At 39.6% G+C, this 23190-nt stretch overlaps 1 protein-coding gene across 32 annotated transcripts in view; it reads left to right on the top strand.

The window, feature by feature from the left end:
- foxp1b (forkhead box P1b) overlaps positions 1-23190 on the top strand; it is a 206541-nt gene that overhangs the window by 125791 nt on the left and 57560 nt on the right. The gene's annotated exons all lie outside the window — the stretch shown is intronic.

The following is a 23190-nucleotide window of genomic DNA, read 5'->3' on the forward strand; positions in this document are numbered from 1 at the left end:
ACAGCACTGGGTGGATTAAAATAAATGTTCAATTAAATATACTAAATATGCTTGTGTTTTGCATGTGCCACCCTGTACACTTTTCATATCCATGCATTGAGGACATGAGCCCTACAGACAGGCTAATGGTAAAACCCCTGTAAAGCCTTACTCCGTCTTTTATGGCACCAGCAGAAAAGAAATGCTAAGAAATGAACAACAGCTGCTTTTTTGGACTAATCAGGGTGGCACAGGACTCGCGTGTGGTTTACACGCCATTGGTGTGTGAATGTGTGTGTGCCTGTGTGAATGGGACTATGACAGGAACGCACTTTGGGCATTCTAAGATAGTAAAGCAATATATACTGTAAATTTATATACCATTTACCATTTACCTTGTTTCTGTTGTGATGTTGGGTGCTACCACGAGAAGTCATGAAAGTTTCAGTGGCAGAAGCAGATGGAACATTTCTAAGAACAATTCTGTTTGATGGCAGTAAACTGACACTCATTTAACAAGAAGAGGGAACATGGATTTTATGGCTTCTCTGATCCTGGCTTAACAGGTGTTTGCTCTTTCTTAGCTCATGTTGGTGCTCCCTTTTTTTCAAAGTTAAATAAAAAAGAAAAGGCTTAAAGCTCTGTTTTTATGTACTGGCTGAAAAATGATTGACCGCCCATTCTGACGACCAAATGAGCCTCTATTAAAATATGGAAATAAGCACGGACGGTCATGACATGTGTCGGTCCATTAGAGTGAATCTGATTGTTTGACATGTTTTTGCCCATCAATGTATGTATCATTGATTAATAACAACGCCGCTTTGCATTTAGCAATGACATGGCCTCTATTTAAGTGAAAAATGGCACAGGTCACTATTCACTGGTGAATAGCTGTGTACCATTTAGAGAATGATATGCCATGATGAGGTGTCTGCTCATAAATAATAGCGATGGCAGCTTGACATCACGTGAATGACACAAGCCATAAATGCTTGAGCAGGCCAGTGACAATGGTTTATAAAACCCTTTCTCTGTTTGAAAAGAAAGAGTGTTGTGTTTTCTTAAATGAACAATAAAAACAAATGTTTTAGCGTTCTTGATTGGTGATGGAAAGACCTCCAGAATATTGTTTCCTATGCACAGCATCTGATTCAATTTGGTATATGCTTGTTTACAATCTCTGACAGGGTATGATGGGAAGGCTGTAAAGTACTAGTCAGTAAATGGCAGCGAAAATAAGGCAGTGTTTTTTTGTCTCCCTGCCTTCCGTACCCCTTTATTTTATTCCTTCTATTTTTCCTGGAAATGAAGAATTTATTTTGCATTTCGCTCTGGGAACATGAGCTTTAAACATAGGGAACTGTTTTTTTTTATTTGTATTTTTCTTTTGCATTAGGTACTCCCTGGAGGTAAGGTAAGGTAATGTAATGTCACCGTATGAAATGTGAAAGTGAAATCTTGCAGAAAGAAAGCTGGATGACATGCCTGAGGAGACAAAGAGTGGACAGAAGACAGCAGTTCTGCAGTACAGATGCTGAAGAGAGTTTTTTTTTTAAATAAAATGTTTGTCAGAGTACGTGGAGAGCATGTGTCTGCATTAATGGATGAGATCAAAAGGGGTCACTTTATAGCAGCAAAAAAAACATAAATAAATTAAAAAAAAAAACGTTTTCCTATATTCACGATCTTCCCCAAATCCCCAATTACAAACAATTGCTACACCTTTTGTACCTTTGCTAGCAAAAGGAAGCCTTCCAACAGTCTTTGCTAGTCTTTTTTGCTTCTGCTTTTTTAGAGCCTGCTGCTTTGCTTTAGTGATATAAGAAATACTGTCAGATATCCACTGCCCACTGGATGGTTTGTTGTTTAGACTGTGTCAGGAGGAGTTGTGTTACCTGGAAATTTTCTGTCCCATCAGTCACAGGTCAAGTGAAGCTCGCTGATAAACTGCAAAACTAGTCTAAACATGAACATGAATTTGTTCACATGTTTGCAGTTATGAAATATAGTTTACTCAATGTTTGACACAATCTGTCCCTGACTCATCACAGTAGTACTCACGAAAGAAGACGATCTGAAGAGAAATAATTTAACCAAGAAAAAAGAAAAAGATGGCTGCTGGAGTCCAATAAAGATTAATTTCAGAGAAAATGAAATCACCCCCACTTTAGCAGTATTTTATTTTTATCATTTGGGACTATATTGACTAGTGTACCATTAAATGCATAGCATAAATTTGCTACAGTTTCTGATGTTATGTTATACATGTACTGTATATGTAACCAAACCCCTCTGGTTACTTGGTGTACAGTTTTCCCTCGCTATATAGTCTCACTGTTGCGTGGATTTTTTTCATTGCAATTTTGCTAGCTTTTTTTTTCTCTCTCAATGGCCCTTTTATCTGCGTCCTGATTGGCTGGAGGTTTTGTCATCAATCTGCTCTGTGCTGTGTCCCCTATACAGATACATGCAGCTCTCCCAATCTTTATAATCTTCAGTTCTGATTAAAAATCCTGTACTTGTTTTTCTAAAAGTTTTGAACTTTAAAGGTTTAAACAAGAGAGAAAAGTCTTAAAATGTTAATGTCTGTCTGTGAAAAGTGTAGAAAGTGTGTAGTGTTCTACAGCCTTAAAATATCTGGAATCCTACTTTGCAGATTTGACCTATTGCGGGTTATTTTTGGAGTGTAATTGCCGTGATACACAAGGAACACTGCATTGCCTTTTCCTTTATCTGTTTTTGATTGTAGACTAACTTTATTGTGGAGATAAAGGCTTAGTCTAGTTTACCACAACAGTACCAGTATGTGGTACTGTGATAAGGTGTTTTAGGGTTCCTATACTGTACAATACTATACATTTTGAATACATAAGCTGGTCCTTATATTGTCAAAATGAGTCCATCTTACCTTAAATGGAATAACTAATTTTGGGTCTGTAAGTCAATTTTTTATATTTTTCAACCGCAGGAACCAAAGGCAATTTATTTCAACTGGGCTGCACGGTGGCGCAGTGTTTAACGCTCTTGCCTCACAGCAAGAAGGCTCCTGTTCAAGTCCTGACTGGAGGACCTGAACCAGAAAATCAATGAGGGACCTTTCTGTGTGGAGTTTGCATGGTCTCCCCGTGCATGCGTGGGCTTTCTCCGGGGACTCCATCCAAAAACACACTTCATAGGTTAATTGGTTTATCTAATTTGTCCCTAGGTGTGAATGTGAGAGTGCGTGGGTGTGTGATTGTGGACGTTCTACCCTGGGACTGACTGGCGACCTGTCCAGGATGCCCCCTGCCTTAGCCCACAAGTGGCCGGGATAGGCTCCGGCAGCCCCGTGACCCTGAAAGGGAATAAACGGATAATAAATTAATATTTTTCAACCTGATTATTCCTTCACATTAACTTTCTAGCCTTTGGTTTGAACACAAGCCCAGTTTTGTGGTGGAAGTTCCTACTTATTTCTACCTATATACATTTATTCATATTCCATTTTTTAAAAGAAATACTGTACAGTTTTTTAGAATAATTTTTTTATGCTGAAAAACCTGTTTATATTGTTACTCATTTATATTATTCATATTTTAGTGATACTTTGTGTATTGTAATTGATAATTATTTCAAGTTTAACTGATTTGTGTGTTATTTTGCTTTTGTAGTTGCCCTGCCAGGCAGGAGATTGATTGTGTTTACAGACAGGCCCTGACAGGGGAGTGGCCTCAGCTTCTAAACCCATTTCCATTGGATCAAAGAATTAAGGGTTAGATACATTTTTCAATATCTCTGCAGATGGGTAATAACTGCACCCATAGATAGCCAAAGGGCTGAAATGAAACTTTAACATGCAAAGAAAAGTTATGACCAGAAGAATGTCTTTTTGGATTGAATAATGTAAAATATCTTTAGGGCAGCAGAAAAAGCATCAAAGTACTGCAGGTTTATTCTTAAAAGATGTTATACTACAGCGAAGCCTGCGCCTCATTATTGAGTTCTTGTTTGCAAAGTCAACAGGACCTTTCTTTGTCTGCGCCTGTTGCAAATTTCCAAAACATTTGAATAATCTGCCTGTTCTTTCAAATTAAAAATCATTAGCAAATATGTTAGTAGCATTTAACTTAATGTGACATTTAAATTGGACAACAACAGAAATGTGGATCTAATTGGAATGAAACTATACTAGACAGACATATTTTAATTCTGTTTTTTGATAATTAATGTGTGACTATCTGCAGCATGTAAGTGATTGGCTCTTTGATCTGGGAAGAGACTGTTTCTAGGCACATGGTTCTTATTAAAATAAATCAGCATTTTATCTCTTTGCTCTACAGTGGAGAGAGCAAGGCAAAGGCCTTTTAAGAAGTGTGGAAGCTCTCTTTCCTCAGGTCTTACCATGTGTGTCTCTGTTTGCCCTGCGCTGTCTGCATCGCTTTGTTCACATACACGCAATATCATCATTATCTCAGATAGCTGTGGCACAGGGGAACGGCATTTGTTGATCAGATTGGTTCCGTTGACATTCCCCCCATCAAGTATAAGGACGCTCGCCTGCATACAGCTGTTGCCAGCTGATTGAATGATCCTGCCTGTCAAGGCATACGATAACCACATCTGTAAACACCCTCTGCTCTTCAGCACCCACCAGCGTGCTGCAGGAGCGGAAACCCCCTGTAACACAATGACTTTTCATTTTTTTGTCTTTCTAAATTGTAATGGTCATGTTTATCAGAGCTCTGAAAGGACCAGAGAACAGCACCCTGTCCCAGTCAGTGCCGTTGTTTTTTTGGAGTTTCTCTTTTTCTTCTTCCTTTCACTATGATGAGGTGTCCCATCACTTTCACATGTCCAGATTCCTATTTTACAGTGTAATCTTTTGAACCTCACCAGCATCAAAGATGGATAAAATTGGTCGTTTATGGTGTGTTTATCTCAATCTTATAGTAATTTGGTGCTCTCTGTCTTTGGACTCCAGCTCAATGAAAACAATAAATGCTGTCCTTATCTACTCGAACGAATACAGGAGAAGAATAGGACGCTGCGAGTTATTTGTGGCAGTTTTAAAGAGAAGAGCCTAAAATGGAAAAAGGAAATGGACTCTCCTCTCACATTTTCCCTTGGCCATACAGCTTGAGAGAAAGCAACGGAGGGACTTATTTTTAATCAGCAGAATGCTGGGCTCTTAATGTAAAATGTCAGAGATATGCCTCAGCTCTACAATGAGTGAAATCTGGTGAGGTCCCGTGTTCAATTGAAAACGGGGACCACTGGGACCCGGAGGTGAGGGAACAGGGGATTTGGTGGTAGCAGCATCATGGTCAATTATCACAGTTTCGTCTGCTCATCCACTCTTAAAGCCTCTACTAATCTTTACCACTTCACTCAAAGCCAAGAACACAATAAAGTGCAGCCCGGTTCCAAGCATGAGGGCCTGTTTCTGAAAAGCAGTATCTCCTTTTACAGAAATCCTTGCGTTGACTGCAGATCACTGCAAACTGCTGCATGGGCTTCACACCCCCTCACTGTTAGCAAGTCTTGGCAGGTTCTGGCTACCTCCCTGGCTGAAAAGAAAAGGATCACTTACCTGGCAGGTGCGATGTGGGAAGCCACCACTTCTGCGTTTTTGCTGACTTGTCATAAGAGAAAACACTCAAAAAGGAGAAAGAAAAAATTGCAGAGGAGGGAAAGACATTTTTCTTTTCCTCTATTTAAAGGGTTAACATGTGCAATCCATTTCAACCATCTCAGTTGGAGTCACAAAGTTAGTCTTTTGTTTTGACCAAATGTTGAGCAAGAGTGAAAACTCCCTAAAGTCTAGTAACCCAAAATGTATTTTTTTGATTAACTGTTTTACCAAGAGATAAAAATAACTTTCCGCATGAGAAATGACTCACCTGAAAAAGGATTTTTGCATTGTATTGTTTTGAAATGCTAACATTTACAAATGTTTCTATAGCTTTTGCTAAAGAGGGAAGTGTCTTCACTCCTCATGTCCTTAATAAATCACAGTCTTGCAGATAGAGCTTTGTAGGACACCCAGACAAAGAGAATCAGTGGTTTACGGCTGCTGGAAGCTGTCCTCTTGGTTCACTGAGGGGGATCATTGTAATTATAATTTATTGACTCAGACTTTGGTGATAAACGTGATCAAATCAGCATTTAGTTGTGTTTATGACTAACAAGTCACATTGGAAGACCCAGTTTCTTTTGTAGGCTGACGTGTGGCGAAAATGTCTCTTTTTGCGTGAAAGAAATGTGTTTTTAGAGGAGATAAGCTTTGCTGAAATGTAGTCTAAAGAGGTTTTCTCCCGGGAGTTAACGTTTAATTTGAAAAATTACAAAAGAAAAAAAAAAGTGTTCTTTTGCTTTGCAGGGACATCAGTGTCCCAAATGAATAAAGATGTAAATGGGGAGAAGAAAACAGGTAATTATGCTGAACCAGTAAATGAATGACCCACTGACCCTAAATCATAATTGATTTTGTAACGATAAATCTTTTTTTTCCTATATTTTGATTCTGTTTCGTTCAATTATTTTGCTCTGTGAATTAAAAAAAAAAGGTTTAAAAAAAAAAGGAGGAAGAAAAGCTGTATGCTCCAGTAGCAGCTCTTTATGTAATTCTGTTGCATGTTGGAGGGATATAAAAAAAATCATAGATTTGTTTATTTACTTTTTAAATGTCATAACTGCATGACTCTGGCAAAATACTGCAGGTTTACCAGAAACGTTTGGCTTGTAATCAATGCTCAAGAAAAAGGAGGAAGCATCCCTGACTATAATGAATTTCAGTAATAGACTTTATTTCCATCCATACATCCAACCATTCATCCATCTATTCAACCAACCAACATTTCTTCCTTCCTTCCTTTCTGTCTTCCTTCCTTCCCATTGTGCTTCTTTCCTTTTCTCTGTCCTTCCTTCCTTCCTTCCTCCCTTCCATCTTTCCTTTCTTCCTTCCTTCCTTCCTTCCTCCCTTCCATCTTTCCTTTCTTCCTTCCTTCCTTCCTTTCTTCCTCCCTTCCATCTTTCCTTCTTTCCTCTCTTCCTTTCTTCCTTCCTTCCTTCCTCCCTTCCACCTTTCCTTTCTTCCTTCCTTCCTCTCTTCCTTCCTTCCTTCCTTCCTCCCATCAATCTTTCCTTCGTTTCTTCCTTCCTCCATTCCATCTTTCCTTTCTTCCTTCCTTCCTTCCTTCCTCCCTTCCACCTTTCCTTTCTTCCTTCCTTCCTTCTTTCCCTTCTTCCTTCCTTCCTTCCATCTTTCCTTCGGTGCGTCTTTCACTCCTCCTATTAAGTGTTTCCTTTCATAGATCATTTGTAAGTTTATGGCTTTCGCTGGTTTAAGGTGGAAATGATGTCATCCAAGCAAAGAAGCTGTTTTAGAATCATTTTTTTAAAATGTATTAAAATTTTTAACACTAAAATGTTTTTGCTAGGAAAATGAACCATTTTTTTTTTTTCAGCTCCAAACATCAGATAAAGGTTAGGATGTAATAATTGTTTTCGTGTGTAAAACCTGTACTAATTTCATATTGTTTGGAAAAATATGTTACACTTGATTTTCAACTAGAGGGACAGAGGCTTAGTGGGCAAACCATCAATCTATTCAGCACACACAACTAATGAATTGTGAAACAGGATCAAATGGATGAAGAATATGAAAAATTCACCAGATTACTTTGTATTGAAACCCTGGTGGGCAATGCCACAGGTCAAAGGTTTCTTGGAGGTCTTCAGCAGGTTTAAACCCTGCATGATTGTCAGATAGCCTTTCCTTATTTGTTCATAGTTTATTTTGCTGCAAAATTTGCAGTTTTTTTTACTTGTCTCTTATTTTTTGCCAAACTACTTGACAGACTGTTTTACCTCTGATAAATCTTTACACCCAACTCCTGCTGCGAGGGCTGGGATTTTGTTTTTCTAGGTTTTGTTTAGTTAATAATAGCAGTTGCACGATTGGTTTATGAGGCCTTTTCAAACAATACCATGGACATACACTGAGCTGTTTATTTTGGCAAAGACAAAATAATAAGCTGTATTGATCTGCTCAAACTAAGTGAAGCCGGGGATTTTTCCTGTTATCAAAGATTTCTTCCCTGGGCCATTGGCTTCACAAATACGTGGTGGTCAGAGGCAGTGCGCCAAATGGACTGTCTAGGTGATGACATCCTCTAGTTTGCATGCAAATTTGAGAGTGATTCACCTCCAAGTGAACCCACTGAGAGCACTGCTGTTGCAGCCTCAAAGATAGTTGTGTGTTTTTATGACTAGGTGAGGCATGTCCTCTCCAAGGCCCTCAAGCACTGGATCCTTCCACCTCCCCCTTAATCACTGTATCACTTGCTCCCATAAACTCCATGATCTGTGTATCAGTGTGTGTTTTTGTGTTGGAGTGCCATGTGTAAGTGTCCGTGAACAGGTGCCCTTGCTTGTTTCCCCCGTTTTTAAACTTAATCAGCAAAAAATAAAGTCATTGTAAGCTTGCTCATATTAAAGAGCTGATTATTGGTAATAAATGCATTTTTATACATACTTATTACAGAGGCAGTTTTCCTCTTGCACTTAATGAGAGTAATTTGATTTGCTTGAGAGATAACAGTTTCCTAGAATTAATGCGGCAGCCTCTATTCCAAGATAGAATGAGATCTAAGATTCTTCACAGGTCGTGTGCTTCTGGATGCACCCCTCTTACATAGCAGCTAATGGAGTTGAACAGCAGTCTGTCATCCCCGCCTACCAACCAACACGTCTATAGCCCACATGCCCTTGGTTCCTGCAGAACTTGTTGTTAGGGCTGCTTCTCAACTTGCATTTTACCTACTTCTTTTCATTTATAAAATGAAACCATCATGATTCTGACAACTCATTCAGGTGGTTAAAAAAGCTGGAACTGGGAGGTCAAATGGAGTCTGTTAAGATCAGAATTCATTATTCTACATTAAGGAAAGCTGGGAAAAAATGGATCCAAGGAAGAGTTCAGGTAGAAAGCCATTGCTTTGCTTTTGGAGTCTTGACTTAAATCAGATTAAAATGCTGCATCATAACCTGAAAAAGACGTTTGCAGTAAAAAAGCAAAACAAAAAATGCCACCAATGTGACTAACCAACCTCCAGGTCGAGTGAACACTGGAGTGCACAATGTGCCAAGTTTAGCAGACTTGCCGGTGTGAGCTAGCCTGCCTCTCCTCCACGACTGCTACCTTCCACACAACGTGGATTACTTCCGTTTGGTCTATACTCACCTGAACTGTCCTGTCATCTGTCCAGCATCTATCAACAGCTCTACAACATTCTGCTGCAGTGCTCGCTAAGCTTCACTGCTGACCATATGTTCTACCACCATCACCTCTAATCCAGCACCCGGACATTTTATATGAGCCCTGTCTGAGAAACATCCACCGGGACTCTTGTTGAATCCGACATTACAACAACTCCGACTCCATCAGGTGTTTCTGGTCCTCTTATCGCTTACCATCGCGGAAACAGCACAATGCGTCCTGACCCGCCTAACTTGATCCACTAACAACACCACTACCAAACTCTCCTCCACAACTGTAAACTTCACTCCTAAACATCTGCTCTCTATGTTGTCCTATCTTGTCCAAGGTCTCTTCACTGACCAGCAGGTTGGATTTTATGGGTCGGACAGAGACGTGGCAGCAAATACAGGACTTTACCCCACTAAATGAAGCTGGTCCTTCGGGGGTTTGTTTACATCGCCAAACTCTGTGTTTTGGGGCAGTTCTCGTGAAGATTAACCGCGAGACATGGGGGAAAGCTGTCTGTACCTTCTTATCATTCCTTTTAATTATCTATCATTCAATTTTCCAGATCTACACCAACCATTGTTGCCACTATATATCAACCTGCAAAACCAAACAAGGACTTTTATCTCAGACTTTTCCTTTCCTGACCCAACTCTCCAGGTGTACTCCAAACATAATACTCTTGGGGAACTTCAATTTTTACATGGACAAGCCCAAAAACACTCTCACAAAAGGACTTCAGATCCTGCCTGGGTGGTTTTGGCTTTGATTTCCACATCAGCTTCCCCACCCACACCAAAGGACACGTACTGGACCTTGCTAACATTTCAGTCTCCAAATCCAGCCCTCTATGCACTGTAACCTATCGTAAAATCAATTACATCAACATGGACCATATATCATCACACATTGACAGTATCCCCAGTCCTCTATACCACTGATGAACTGATTTCATACCACTGTAACAACCTCCTTAATCTTCTGGCTATTCACATCTTTCCTAAAACTAGGGCCGTCTCTTTCAATTTTACAGCCCCCTCAGGAAATTAAAATCAAGAGGATGCCAACTGGAAGGAGTTAGCCAGTCTCCGTATCCATAAGAACATGTACTCCAACCACCCAAGTCTACATATTACTCAAACTCTTGCAAAGGAAATTCCAAGGCTCTATTCTCTGTATTCTCAAAGGTAACAGAACCTGCAATTTCACTTCCTCCTCACCTGTACTCCTCAGATTTCTGCAACACCGTTGCATCCTTTTTCACTTCTAAAACAGAGTTTATCTGCCAGCAGCTCAAAACTGCTTCTGGTCCTAACCTATTTCCTCCAGTTTCATCACCTCCACACTGTTCACTTTTAGTATTGGATCAACCACCAATCAACGAATCTCTAAACTCATCCAAATATGTAAAACTGCCTTAAAACAGCATCTATTACCCCTATGCTCAAAAAATCTGATTCCGGATCACCTACAAATAATCCGTCTGACCTACAAAGCCCCAAACAACTTCGCCCCCATACTTCTCAGAGCTTCTTTAAGTCGCCTCCCTCCCGCTCGCTCAGATCTTTCTTCTCCCTCCAACTTTTTTTCCCCACTGTCCGCCTTGTCACCATGGGGAGCAGGGCATTATATTGCTATGCCCCCCAACTTGGAACTTCCTGACCCCCGGATCATGGAGCAACTCCCTAACTTCATCTCCAGCCTCAAAACTCGCCTTTTTTAGACTAGCCTTTTTCTTCCTGACTGCAATACTCTTGTATTTTTTATTTTTTAATGAATATTATTTTAACTGTTCTGCTTTTAGTACTAGTTTTTTACATGTGTGCTTTTATCTTTGCTAGATGACCTGTTGAGACCTAAGGACAACAGTTGGCAAGGTTTGACAGCAAGATGGATTTTTTTTCAATATTATTGATTCCTATTTTTACGATGTAGTTTAATGTCTACCAAAAAAAAAAAGAAAAATGATTAGATTTATAGTCAAGAAACTTACGAGAAAAAAACTCGTAAATTTACAAGAAAAAGACTCGTAAGAATACGAGATTAAAGTCGAAGTGAGCACACACAGTGCAACAAGTGAACGCCACACAGCAGACCAGCAGAGCAGACCGACTAAACTTAGTTGAACAAGTAAGCTGAATGTTTACTGATAATGTTACAAATATTTGGACACTCCTTTGTTCGTTTTATGATTTATTAATGTTTTATTTATTGATGAGTGGTTTGCTGGATCTCTGCAGCCCATTGATGAAGCCATCAGTATCCCTGCAGCTGTCCACCCTAATCCTTTCTACCTCCATGAAAGACAAGATCTCTAGGTATATGTGATGCTTCCGTCTGGGGATGCGCATTTTTTGGCATTTTCAACGTTCTTATGCTAAAATAACAGACTATTTTTATTCAACTTTGTTGTTTTATGTTGAAACGGGACGTTTCATCTGGAATGTAAAATTGTTTACCTTCCCCATTGGTGTTCTGCGCATGACAGGTTCATGACGTAATTGGACAAATTAGCTTCTGGTTACGTGAATGAAAAGGAAAATAAAGTTGCAGTTCTCTTCGCCCAAACGTGTCCCTCAGCTCCTTATTTCACATATGTTACCCAGCTTCACCAACACCGAACCCGGGAAAGCCGGCTACACTAGCATTAATCTGATTTTGAGTCGCCAAAAGGTTGAGAATTACTTTGTTTTTGAAATTCTTCACAAAATGCTCCACGTCTTTCATCTTCAAGCAAGGCTCAGATAAAACAGACAACTTTGGTGTTTTTTCCTCGCTAATTTATTACTTTTTTCTCATAAATTTACGAGAAAAAAACCTGTAAATGACAGGACTTTATTCTTAAAATTTAACGGTTTTGACTTTTTTCTTGTAAATTAACGACTTTACTCTCATAATTTAACAGTTATGACTTTTTTGTCGTAAATTTACGACTTTATTCTCATAATTTAACAGTTATGACTTTTTTGTCGTAAATTTACGACTTTATTCTCATAATTTACCAGCTGTCTTTTTTTCTCGCAAATAAAATTAAAAAAAGTTTGTAAACTGGCCTTAAAACTACTTTGTGATTTTTAACCCCTTCATGCCTGGATCACGGAGCCTGTAACCTGACATGGGTAAAAAAAAACTAATTGGTTCATACGAAATAATATTTTGTTCATACAAAATAAAATTATGTTGCCACGGAATAATTAATTATTATTATAATAATAATTCATTCTGTACGCTATGCTGGCAGCGGAGCTCGTTTGCTTGCTATCCCGGCATCTGGCTGGCTGGCCGGCAGACGGAGAGCCGCTGCGGTATGGGGAAGCAGCCTAAATCTAATGATTTTTTTTTGTTATTTTCATTGAGACCATAATAAAGAGATCCCCTAGTATGATTCTTATTTTTGTTTTTCCCCTCTTGAACTAATGTAGATCACAGAGACACGGATGTAGTGCTGAAAGCGGCTTTTGCGGCGGGAGAGAGTGCGTACCGGCAGAGACTGTGAATGAACCTAGACATGGAGACATGATTAGCGATGCTTTTGTAGAGCTTTCTAAAATATATAAATAAATCCTATCTTTAAACTCACTCCTCCATGCATTGTCATGAGATACATACAAACAGAAATGTGGAGGTATCTGCTGTAAATTCACATATTGCTCACATCTGTGTTTATGAATGACTTTTCTTGTGAATTATTATTTTTTGGGAACGAAATTATGTTTCATGGGAAATAATTAATGTTTCATGGGAATGAAATAATATTTAGCGGTAACAAATGTTTTTTTTGTGGGAACGAAATATTATTTCTTGGGAACAAATTATTATTTTGTGGGAATACATTTAATATTTTTACCCATGTCAGGACACGTGTTCCCTTATTTTCCCTTAAATGAAAAAATATTCTTCATTGTTTTTTCCATTCAAGGTGATGGTAATTTAAGTGGAGTCCTGGATTATGTTATGTTGTGAATTGGTGACATACAGCATGAGGGGGTTAATAAAAGATACTGTTTACTTTATCACTGGTTATCGTTGATTTTTAATAAAATGTTGATTATTGTTAAGAAAAATAAAATGACTAAGTGTTTTTGACATATTGGTTTCCCAGCCTGTTTCTATTGTGTTTTCCAGAGTGTGTGCAATAAATGCCTGTAAATGTCTGCACTAGCCAAATTTATCATCACGGTAAGATGTTTAGCTTTTGTGGCATCAGAAATGTTTTTTATTCATTCTGCTCATTTTCCTTTTGAACAATAATAATGGAGTGTGAAAAAGTTGTGGAACAAACAGACAAAGGAAACAATAAGGAAGTGAAGGCCTCCATATGTCACATCACCGACTGTGGCATTGTAATGCATTACAGCCTACTGTGAAAAGTGATGTGTCTGGACGCTGCTGGAAATAACTTGTCTTTATGACCAGGACAATCATATTTTTCCCCTTCCCGCTTTTTTCTTTACTTCCTTCACTTCTGGCAGCATATGATCATATTACCTGTTCTGGAATGACTTCAGCAGAGACACTGCTATTCCCAGAGAGCTGTCTGCTCTCTGCAACTCAATCCATACTCAATTGGACTAGCCTGTGATTTATAGAAAAGCTTCTGCTTCAGAGAAACCCTCATTCAACAAAAGCACACAGACACAGAACCCACACACTCTTGCTCAGCAGCTCATGGTGTGTTAGGCCTCTGGATCGGGCCTTTTATATGGGATGAATGAAATTATGGGGAAAAAATAAGGAAATATAAAAATAATAAATGAATGACTTCATAAAATAAATGATAAATACATAAAAAGTAGGTGTAATAAAATTTTCTGTTTGTTCCACTCGTGGCAACATGTTTTCTTTGTTTAAAGATTTTTTTTCTCATTTGTATCAACTTAAAGCATATGCTTTTCCTAACATTGTTGTTGTTTTAGATTAAGTCTGTTTTACGTAATTTTTGTTAGTTAGGTCTTTTTCCCTGTTTTAATCTGTCTTTTCTGAGTCAGGACAGAGGCTGGTTTTCTTTTTATGCATGCTCATTTATTGTTTCATCAGAGTGTCTTTATTCTGTTTGTCCACAGAATGTGTGAGAAAACTTTAACACTCACAGCCATGGCAGACTCTTTTCTGGCTAAAGGTGGGAATTTAGCCATTCGTTTCCTAATCAGAAAAGCAAAGTTTGTTTTTGTGCGAACGTCATTTCCAATCCATCTAGGGATGAACCAGATCTGCTTTGGGCAGCATGACTCTTGTGTGGATTAATTCAGCATCTTTGCAGACGTCATCTCCAAGCCCTGTAGTGTAAGAGGTTGATGAGCTGATGACACAGGCCATCACCCCAACCCTTAAGCACTGTGATGCTCTCTGGATTTAACAATTTTCTGATCAATGCTACCCTTTCGTACACGTCCTTAAAGCTGAGTGAAGAATATCACCATCTAAATTCCACACAACTAAATAGAAAGATTTAGGGGTTTAAGCGGTAATATCCCGGAAGTCTTGAACGTATCAATAATGTTGAGTTCTCCGTCCATGAGACCAAGGAAGATAGATCTTCCCATTCTAAACAATGCCATTCACCCATGATAAAATGTGTTCACACTATTCCAGGTCTTATGCTGGATCTTTGGAAGCCCACACTTTCCCAAGCACAACACTGCCTCTTTACAAAGTGATGCAACACTTCCGACAGAGATGCAATCAGGAGGACCTTTTGTTTTTAAAACAGCTCATCTAAGGATCCAGCCTCTCCTCTTATTTGATCATGCTGGCAGGTTTCATGGCCACATTTGTGGTGGTCATCCTAAACTCAGAGCAGAGGGATGGGGGGGGGGGGGGTGCTGCTGGGACCTGGCTGCTCCTTTGTTCTCAGATTCTTTCTTGCTAAATCTTACTTAAGAGTTTTCTGACACGTAGTTGTGCTCATCTACCCCCGAACGACACCCAAAGCATTTGAACACCCCACTTTTAGCAGAGCCATTGCAAGTCAGTAAAAACTGAGGGCTTGATTCCTGGTAAGGACACATAGAGGCAGTGACACACGGCTGAGTGCTGATAGACTTTCCACTGGAGTGGACTAAATCAGCATCAGGCTGGTGGAGCTGATTACTGCAATATGAAACTGCGGTATCTTAATGGTACATACTTTCATGAGGCAGCCCAGTTGCTTTTCATTTTGTGGCTAATATGTCTATTCTTATGAGTCATTTACTTCTTTAATTACCTTTAGCGGCAGATGCACAATGGTGTATTAATGTGAATGATTTTTACTGCCACTTCATCATGCTGAGCTTGTGAAGTTGAAAAGCGTAATTGAGGTGGAAGAGCGGCTCCTGAGAGAAACAATATTTAGTTGACAGTTCCTCTTGTAGTATGGGAGGGTGTTTATGAGTTTACACCGCACTAAAGCTGTAACGTGCACAGTATTCTTTTCATAATGGCCAGGGACAAAAAGGCTTTACTCACATTCTGCTTAGTTATCAAACCAGCCCTGGAAAGTGTTTGGTGAAATCCAACACTTTGTGTTCCACTCGTGGCAACATGTTTTTTAATTGTGTCTTCTTTTCCTGTATTTTGAGGCTAAGAAATACCTGTTTGCATGTGTGCTTGTGTTGTCCCCGTGTGTTTTGTCTGGTGGGAGTTTCTGATCTTCTCTCATGTTATGGTTTTAGCCAGCCATGTTCAGCTCCTCCCCATTGCAGAGCTGTGGAATCCAGACATGAGCATAGCTGAGCTGACCTCTCTGAGCTTTGGAATGGGGGGGTTGTGTTGGTGATCCCTTCTTTACCTGAACCCCAACGTTTGGACAGTGTTTAGGCTCTTCTCTGCCTCTTCTCCTAACAACCCCTCCTTGGTGCAACAATCCGTTTTTCGTGTCTTCTGTTTCTCTCTTCCACGCTCGGTCACAGCTTGGCTTCACCCCTGCCCCTGCTCTGCAATTTCCAACTTCACGTTTGTCTGTTTTTTTCTAGTTTTTATTTGCTCTGATAGCACATTACCTGTCTGGGTGGGATAAGCAGACAGTTTGGGGGTTTCTGTTGAGGTCAGATTTTGCTTTATATAACTAAACCCTCAGCCTTATTGTTTAAACGTGGATATTTTAAGTGTTTAGAGGTGTCATAAATATTAATGTTTTAGTTGAAAAGTGCCGCTAAGGAAAGGATTCAAATGGTTTGAAGTGGGTATAAAACACTGATTTATTTATGTATTCTACACAAATGAGTTTGAAAATCCAAACACGGACTGGAGTGTTGTTGCGAGAGCCCCATAATGTGCAATGTGTGAACGTCGGGGCCAGTTCTCGTGGAGTGGCTTTTTGGAAATGGCTTTAATTATATACTTAGTGGGAAATCCGACTTTTCCCACTTTGCATTGCAGATAAATACTGAGAACAGCAAAGGAGAGATATGCAAATAAAACACATAGTTTGATGAACACATGATAATCTAATATGTCCAATCCCCCCCCCCCCCCCCCCCAACTCCAATCCTTTAATACTGAATCATATATCATATTCTCCATAAACTCCAGTTCATTCCATTAATGTGAGCTCACTTAGTCAGCAGTTTTTGTTGCCTTCATTTTCATCTTCACCAATTGTACTTTACATATCAGCCAAGTACTCAGTCATTTGCAGTTTTATACTCGTTGCTTACCAACAGCACACCTTTCACACCATTTCACACTTCATACGGTGTATCCTGAAGCAGGTCTGCTTAATGTTCCTGTTTAGACGTTAAACGTTGCTGCAACAACACATTTACATGACGTGCTTGTAGCTTTCTGTTATTAGTCAAGGCTAATGATGTCAGTTCAAGTAGCAGAGGAATGTCTGCCCGCCCTGCTCTCTTCAGTCAGACATGGATCACAATATTCAGTAAATGAACATGTTTGCAGCAGAAATGTATCATGCAAAGCACTCCATTTGACAGCATTTCAGTCCAGTGCATTTCCACTCAGCTATTTTATTTTTATAAACATGAGGTACACAACAAGCTTTAGTTCATTATCTGTCGCTGGCTAGCTGGTATATAAGAGGATGAATCTAAATTCCTGTTGAATGTTCGACAGCAGTAGGCCATTTTTCTGCGCAGGTACTATGGTAACTAGGGGCGCACTCACAGCTACATGGGTTGTACCACCAGCACCTGTGGGTGTTGATTGATTGTTTTAATTTATCTGTTGTTAAAATATTGAAAATAATAAAATTATATTTAGAATAGCAATCTAGTTTATTAGATATATTTTAGAGGAAGAGTAAAGTATGTTGTGGAAACATTGCTTTCAAAATCTGTCCAAAAATGTTCATACCCAAACAAGTGTCATTATCTGTCAAAGAAATGTCAATGCTCCATCCTTATTCATACCTCTTCTATTTATACAATCACTTTGTTATTTGCAACTTATCCTCATCCTGCTTCCACTTGGAAAATGAACCTGCCTTTTGTTTAAATGCTGAAGAAAAGTTGAATGTGTCTTTCGTAAGTTGTGGAAAAAGTTCCAAATGTCATGTGAGTTGAGATGTGTGATCAGTCAGAAAGTCAAGCAGATAACCTTGACATTTAGTCTGCTTGCACTGAAGCTCCACAGAGGCTGTCTTCTGAGTCGGACCACATGGAGAGCTAACCTATCAGCCTAGTTGTTGCAGGCTGGCTCTCCTGACTAATAAAGTCAGCCTAATCATGGCTGCTGAGTAAAGTCAAGGATTTCCACAGATGAGTTGAAACTCACTAACAGATGTGTGTCTTGGTCCTTCTCCTCTCTGCAGTCAGTGACCGCAGGGATCCTGTTACACCTGCTCGCACATCTTACAGCAATTACAAGTGATCTGCTTTATACCCGTAGATATTCAAGAACTTCCTTCAATGGATCAAGAAAACCCGGCATGCATTCATGCAAGTCTTTTAAGCTGATGTGCTTGAACAGACGAAACTAGTTTTCTGTGTTGAAGATGATTGGTACGCTTTATTTTTAAAGGGCCTACATCATGCAAAATCAATTTTTTGAACTTTTAAGTGTGTTATAATGTTCATTCCTCACAAAAAGAAACCCTAAAGCGGTGTTTTGAATCCATTCATTCATTTCGGAAGATTCCTCTAAAAACCTGCGCTCTGAGCACCAGCCCTCCTAACCCACAAAACGTTTTCAAAAGCTGACATAGACAAGTCAGAACAGCCCCTTCCAGGAATAGTCTGCGCTGCCAGCACCATCCCCATGCTAACACACACACCCACTTTCTCTGCGGAGCTACCGGTGATCAGCAAAACGCTTTCCTACAATATGCACAATATGCCCATTCATTTTTGCAAAAGTTTGGATGTAGTTTGTTTCTGTTGGCGAAACATAGACACATTGCCGAGGCCGGCTCTAGGATGGCATCATGAAACGGGGGGCACCCACATGGAGTGAAAGGCGGAGCCTCACAGATTGAGTCGTCTTACTTCTGGGTAGAAAAAAGAGCCGCAGAAATAGCTCATATTTCATTAAAAAATGGTTCTTTAGTCTGCCAAAGGTAATGGATATAGTTTACTATAAAAGGCTTAAGAATAGCATGATACAGGCCCTTTAAAACTTCTCTACCACCTTTATTCTTTTTTGATTATTTGTGAGTATTGCAGATAGTTTTGGCATTTACTTATAATGAATTAAAGTTAGGTAAATGGTTGAAAGACGTGAATTGTTTTATAAAACCCTTTCAGCTTTGTGAAGTGAGGTGAAAAGAGAAATGTACCTGAAGTGTTTGGTTTAGGTTAGAATAGTGAAGTGAAGGAGTGTGTATAAAGATGCTCTGACCTGCAGTTTATTACACACCCATAGGTGATTTAGTAACCAGAAACCCCAAAATCAATAAATAATCCACATGTGACGTCTCAGTTTTGCCTGCCTTCCAGCCTTGCTGTTCTCGGCTCACCTTTATTCCCATTAGAAAAGGAGTTCCGTCTGCAGAAAACTGACAGACAAGTGCTTGTAGCAGCTGAAAAGTATCACCCTATTGGTGGAAAAGACGCCCAAACAACATTGCTCGCTTCTCAAATTTTAAGAACATCTGTATTGAAAACACAAGCTGACGCACGCCTTTGTGGAATTAGCCATTTTTTCACTGCATGTCTTCAACATCTGTTGTTTGACCACAAGGGTTTTGACCACAGGTAATGCCTTGATGGTCAGATCTGTATGGGACATGGAGCTGGTCTGGAAGAAATATCAAAGTCATAGACCGTATTGTTAGCCCGTCAAGCGAAAAAGTTAATTCACATTTTCTACTACGGGCATGCTGCGGGCATCAGAAGGTAGTGAGCATTTAAACGACACGTAAGGGTAAGTAAAGGTGAAGTAGGCGAGACGCAAACACGTCGTACATATTCTCTATTTTTCTTAACATCCTCTGAACCCTGTATACTGTGCAGGGAGACCATTAGTGCTGATGGTCTCACTGCCGGGTTTTGTAAACGCTGGAGCTTCTTGGCTGCTCCCAGGACTCTACAAAGTCATTTTTCGGCATATATTGACTTTACATTTGCAGTCACTGAGTAGATTATTTATGACGTTCTCTCCACTATAATCAAAGATCTGCTGGTGTGAGCTAGCCTGCCTCTCCTCCACGGCTGCTACCTTCCACACAATGTGGATTACTTCTGTTTGGTCTATACTCACCTGAACTGTCCTGTCATCTGTCCAGCATCTATCAAAATCTCTACAACATTCTGCTGCAGTGCTCCCTAAGCTCCACTGCTGACCATATGTTCTACCACCATCCCATCACCTCTACTCCAGCACCTGGACATTTTAAGTGAGCCCAGTTGGAGATGCATCCACAGGGACTCTTGTTGGATACTGCATTACAACAACTCCAACTCCATCAGGTGTTTCTGGTCCTCTTGTGCGAGAGTGCCGCTTGCCATCGCGGCACTCTCGCCGCCGTGCAGCTCAATGCGTCCTGGCCCGCCTTAACTTGGTCGGCTAACAACACCACTACCAAACTCTCCTCCACAACTGTAAACTGCACTCCTAAACATCTGCTCTCTTTTGATCAAGCAACATCTTGTCAAAGGTCTCCTCACTGATTGCAGGTTGGATTTTATGTGTCTGACGTGGCAGCAACCACAAGACTTTATTCCGCTAAATGAAGCTACTCCTTCGGGGTTTGTTTACATCGACGTAGCCTGTGTTCCAACCGTGTTTAAGGTTTCGTGAAGATTAACCATGAGAACTGGGGGAAAGCGCTTGTGTCTGTACCTTCTTATCATTTCTTTGAATTATCTGTCTGTCAGTCAGTTTTTCAGATCTACACCAACCATTGTTGCCACGATATATCGACCACCAAAACCAAATAAGGACTTTTATCTCAGACTTCTTTGCTTTCCTGACCCAACTCTCCATGTTTACTTCAGACATAATACACTTGGGGGACTTCAATATCCACATGGACAAGGGACTTTACATCCTGCCTACTATAATTGTAGTGTTCCCCCAATTATTCGTTTTTTAATATTCGGATGAGAATAATTCTCATCCAGAATGACTGATGGATGAAACCGGCCTCTTCTGGAAGAAGATGACCTCTCGCACTTAACTGATGAAGGAGGAAAAACGGGCTCTTGGTTTTAAGGTGCTTAGTGACAGAGAGACACTCCTAATGTGCATAATAAAGTACGGTACAGTCAAATGCTGTGAATTAAAAAAAAACTCTTTATGTTGAGCAATATTCCAACAGTCTTTAATAAATGTTTTACAAAGCATCAGAAATGTTTTAGAAGGGTTTTTGATGAGGAAGGATCGGTCACGGACATTCTTCAGCCACGAGGGAAAGGTGGGGGGATAGTTTTCTGTATTTGCAGATTCTGTGCATTCGCAGGTGTCTCTGGTCCCTAATCCCTGCAAATACGGGGGGAATACTGTAATAATAATAGCAACAACAACAGTAATAATAATCTTTGCAGAGTGGAGTTTATTTTTGGGAATCTGGGTCTGGACTCCCCAGTGTCCGGTGTGTCCACTACTTGGTAGCGTTTTGCTAAAAGTTTTAGTTGCAAGTCATCTCTCGCTGCCTGTGCAGTCTGATTGGTAATAAAAGGTTCAGCAGCTCCTGAATGTCCTTTTTTCTAGTTTTTCAGCCTTTCATCTGACGTTTTAGATTGACATGTCTATAATGTTTTTTATTGAGTTTTATATTACTTTTTTATTGTGCAAACAAAAACAAAAACAACTACAATGTGGACCAAACGGGTTGTAAAATTGGAACAAACAGGCTGTTTGGATGGGTCTAGGGACAATTTTCCATGAAAGAAAGTGATGCAATTGTTGGAGTAGATGTGTAACTGTCTTACACTAGTGTCACACTCTGTCCTGTTAGATCCAGTATATGGAAGAACTGCATGGCATTAGGTGGGGTCATTAAAGCATGGACGTGGAAGTTTTAAAGCAAGTGTTATTGACTCAGATTTTTAGTGTCACCCCTCTTGTAGTGTTGTAGAAACTTGATGTTTGCTTTGTTTTATGTACTGTGGCAACAACAGTGTGGAAAGACTTTCAAGAAAGGTCAGAAATGTCTGAACTTCATACCATATCCTGTTGACTCAACTTTCTTTGTTCCAGCCCCCTCGGCTGTAAACCCAGACGCACAGACATTTTACATACATGCACATTTGACTGGACGTGTCATCATTTAAGAGGAAGAAGAAAGCAGTGATCTTTGTTTACTCTTTGATGAGCTATAATACCACACCCTGGGTTTAGTGAAAAATTTAATACAATATTTTTTAGCTCAGTTTCCTTATGAATGACTATTGTTTTTGAGTCAAAACATATTCTGGTAGTCCTGTAATATTAAATGACGGCTATATTTACTGTTATTATAGCTTATATTACCTAAACCCAAACAACAGGTAATGTTTGGTTTTAGGGATCTGTAAAACTTTAGCCAAACATAAAAAAGTTTCAAAGTAAATTCAAAGTTTTCTTTTTTGCTACATAAGGTATACAATTATAGATTTAGTCATTTAAGGGGCTTAAATTTAGTGAGAATGACTTTTGTCAAACTTTTTCTACAGTTTATTTTTTAGTATTATTTTCCTTAAAACCCAGACAGGTGTTTTTGAATTCTAATTTTGGAAATAGAAGATGATCAAGCTGATGTCAAACTATTTTTACACTATTAGGTAGACTCTGAAGTCTCTGCACAGGTTTTGTCACAAATTCCTCATAATTGAACTACAACAGTTTGCTGTAATTCATCTTCATTTTAGGGTTCAGAGATAGTCAAACAGAAATACTCCATGTTTTTGTTTTTAGGTTTAGTGTGGTGACATTCGAGTGATAATGCCCAATTGTGTTTACATTATTGCATCACGCTTCATCTGACTGCTGTGTGTCAGTGAGAGTCTGTTTCATTGTTGAAGCAAATGTCTGAGTTTCAAAGAAGGAATGAGGACCGTTATTCAGCCAGATGGTTTACTGGTGAAGGTGTGAGGCCGGCCAGCTAACTGCAGGAAGAGTGCTCGCCCCTCTTCAGATCACAGGCCACTTTTGTATCAACTATGCTTTTCCCCTCAACACTCTTCAGCTTTGCATGCTATGGATGGCATGTTTAAAACAGCGAATGAGTTCGCCTTTCAGGCAGCCAAAAACTCTGTTTGTTAATGCCAACTAAGATGTAAATTAAGTATGTGAAATAAATGTATTCTACTGCAAGAGTTTTTGTCTGACTGAAATATCTTTCCCTTTTTAAGGGAAAGGGGAATACCTTGAGCATCGAACATGTCTGCAATGAAAGCCATGTCTTTTAACTGATATTTGAAACAGCTGCTCTCTTTTTCTTTTGGATTAGCGTTGTTTACAATTTTTGTTTTTTGCAACAGAAATATCTTCCTTTAATATGGCTGGGATGATTTTCGGATGATGTTGCACATAACCTACCATGTCAACTTTCTAGAGTCGATCATTGCATAACTTCATTTGGCGTCAGGAGAAATTCATGAAAT

This window comes from Oryzias latipes, chromosome 5, assembly GCF_053564925.1.
Source record: "Oryzias latipes strain Hd-rR chromosome 5, Olatipes_Hd-rR_3.1".
In the NCBI taxonomy this organism is placed as follows: Eukaryota; Metazoa; Chordata; class Actinopteri; order Beloniformes; family Adrianichthyidae; genus Oryzias; species Oryzias latipes.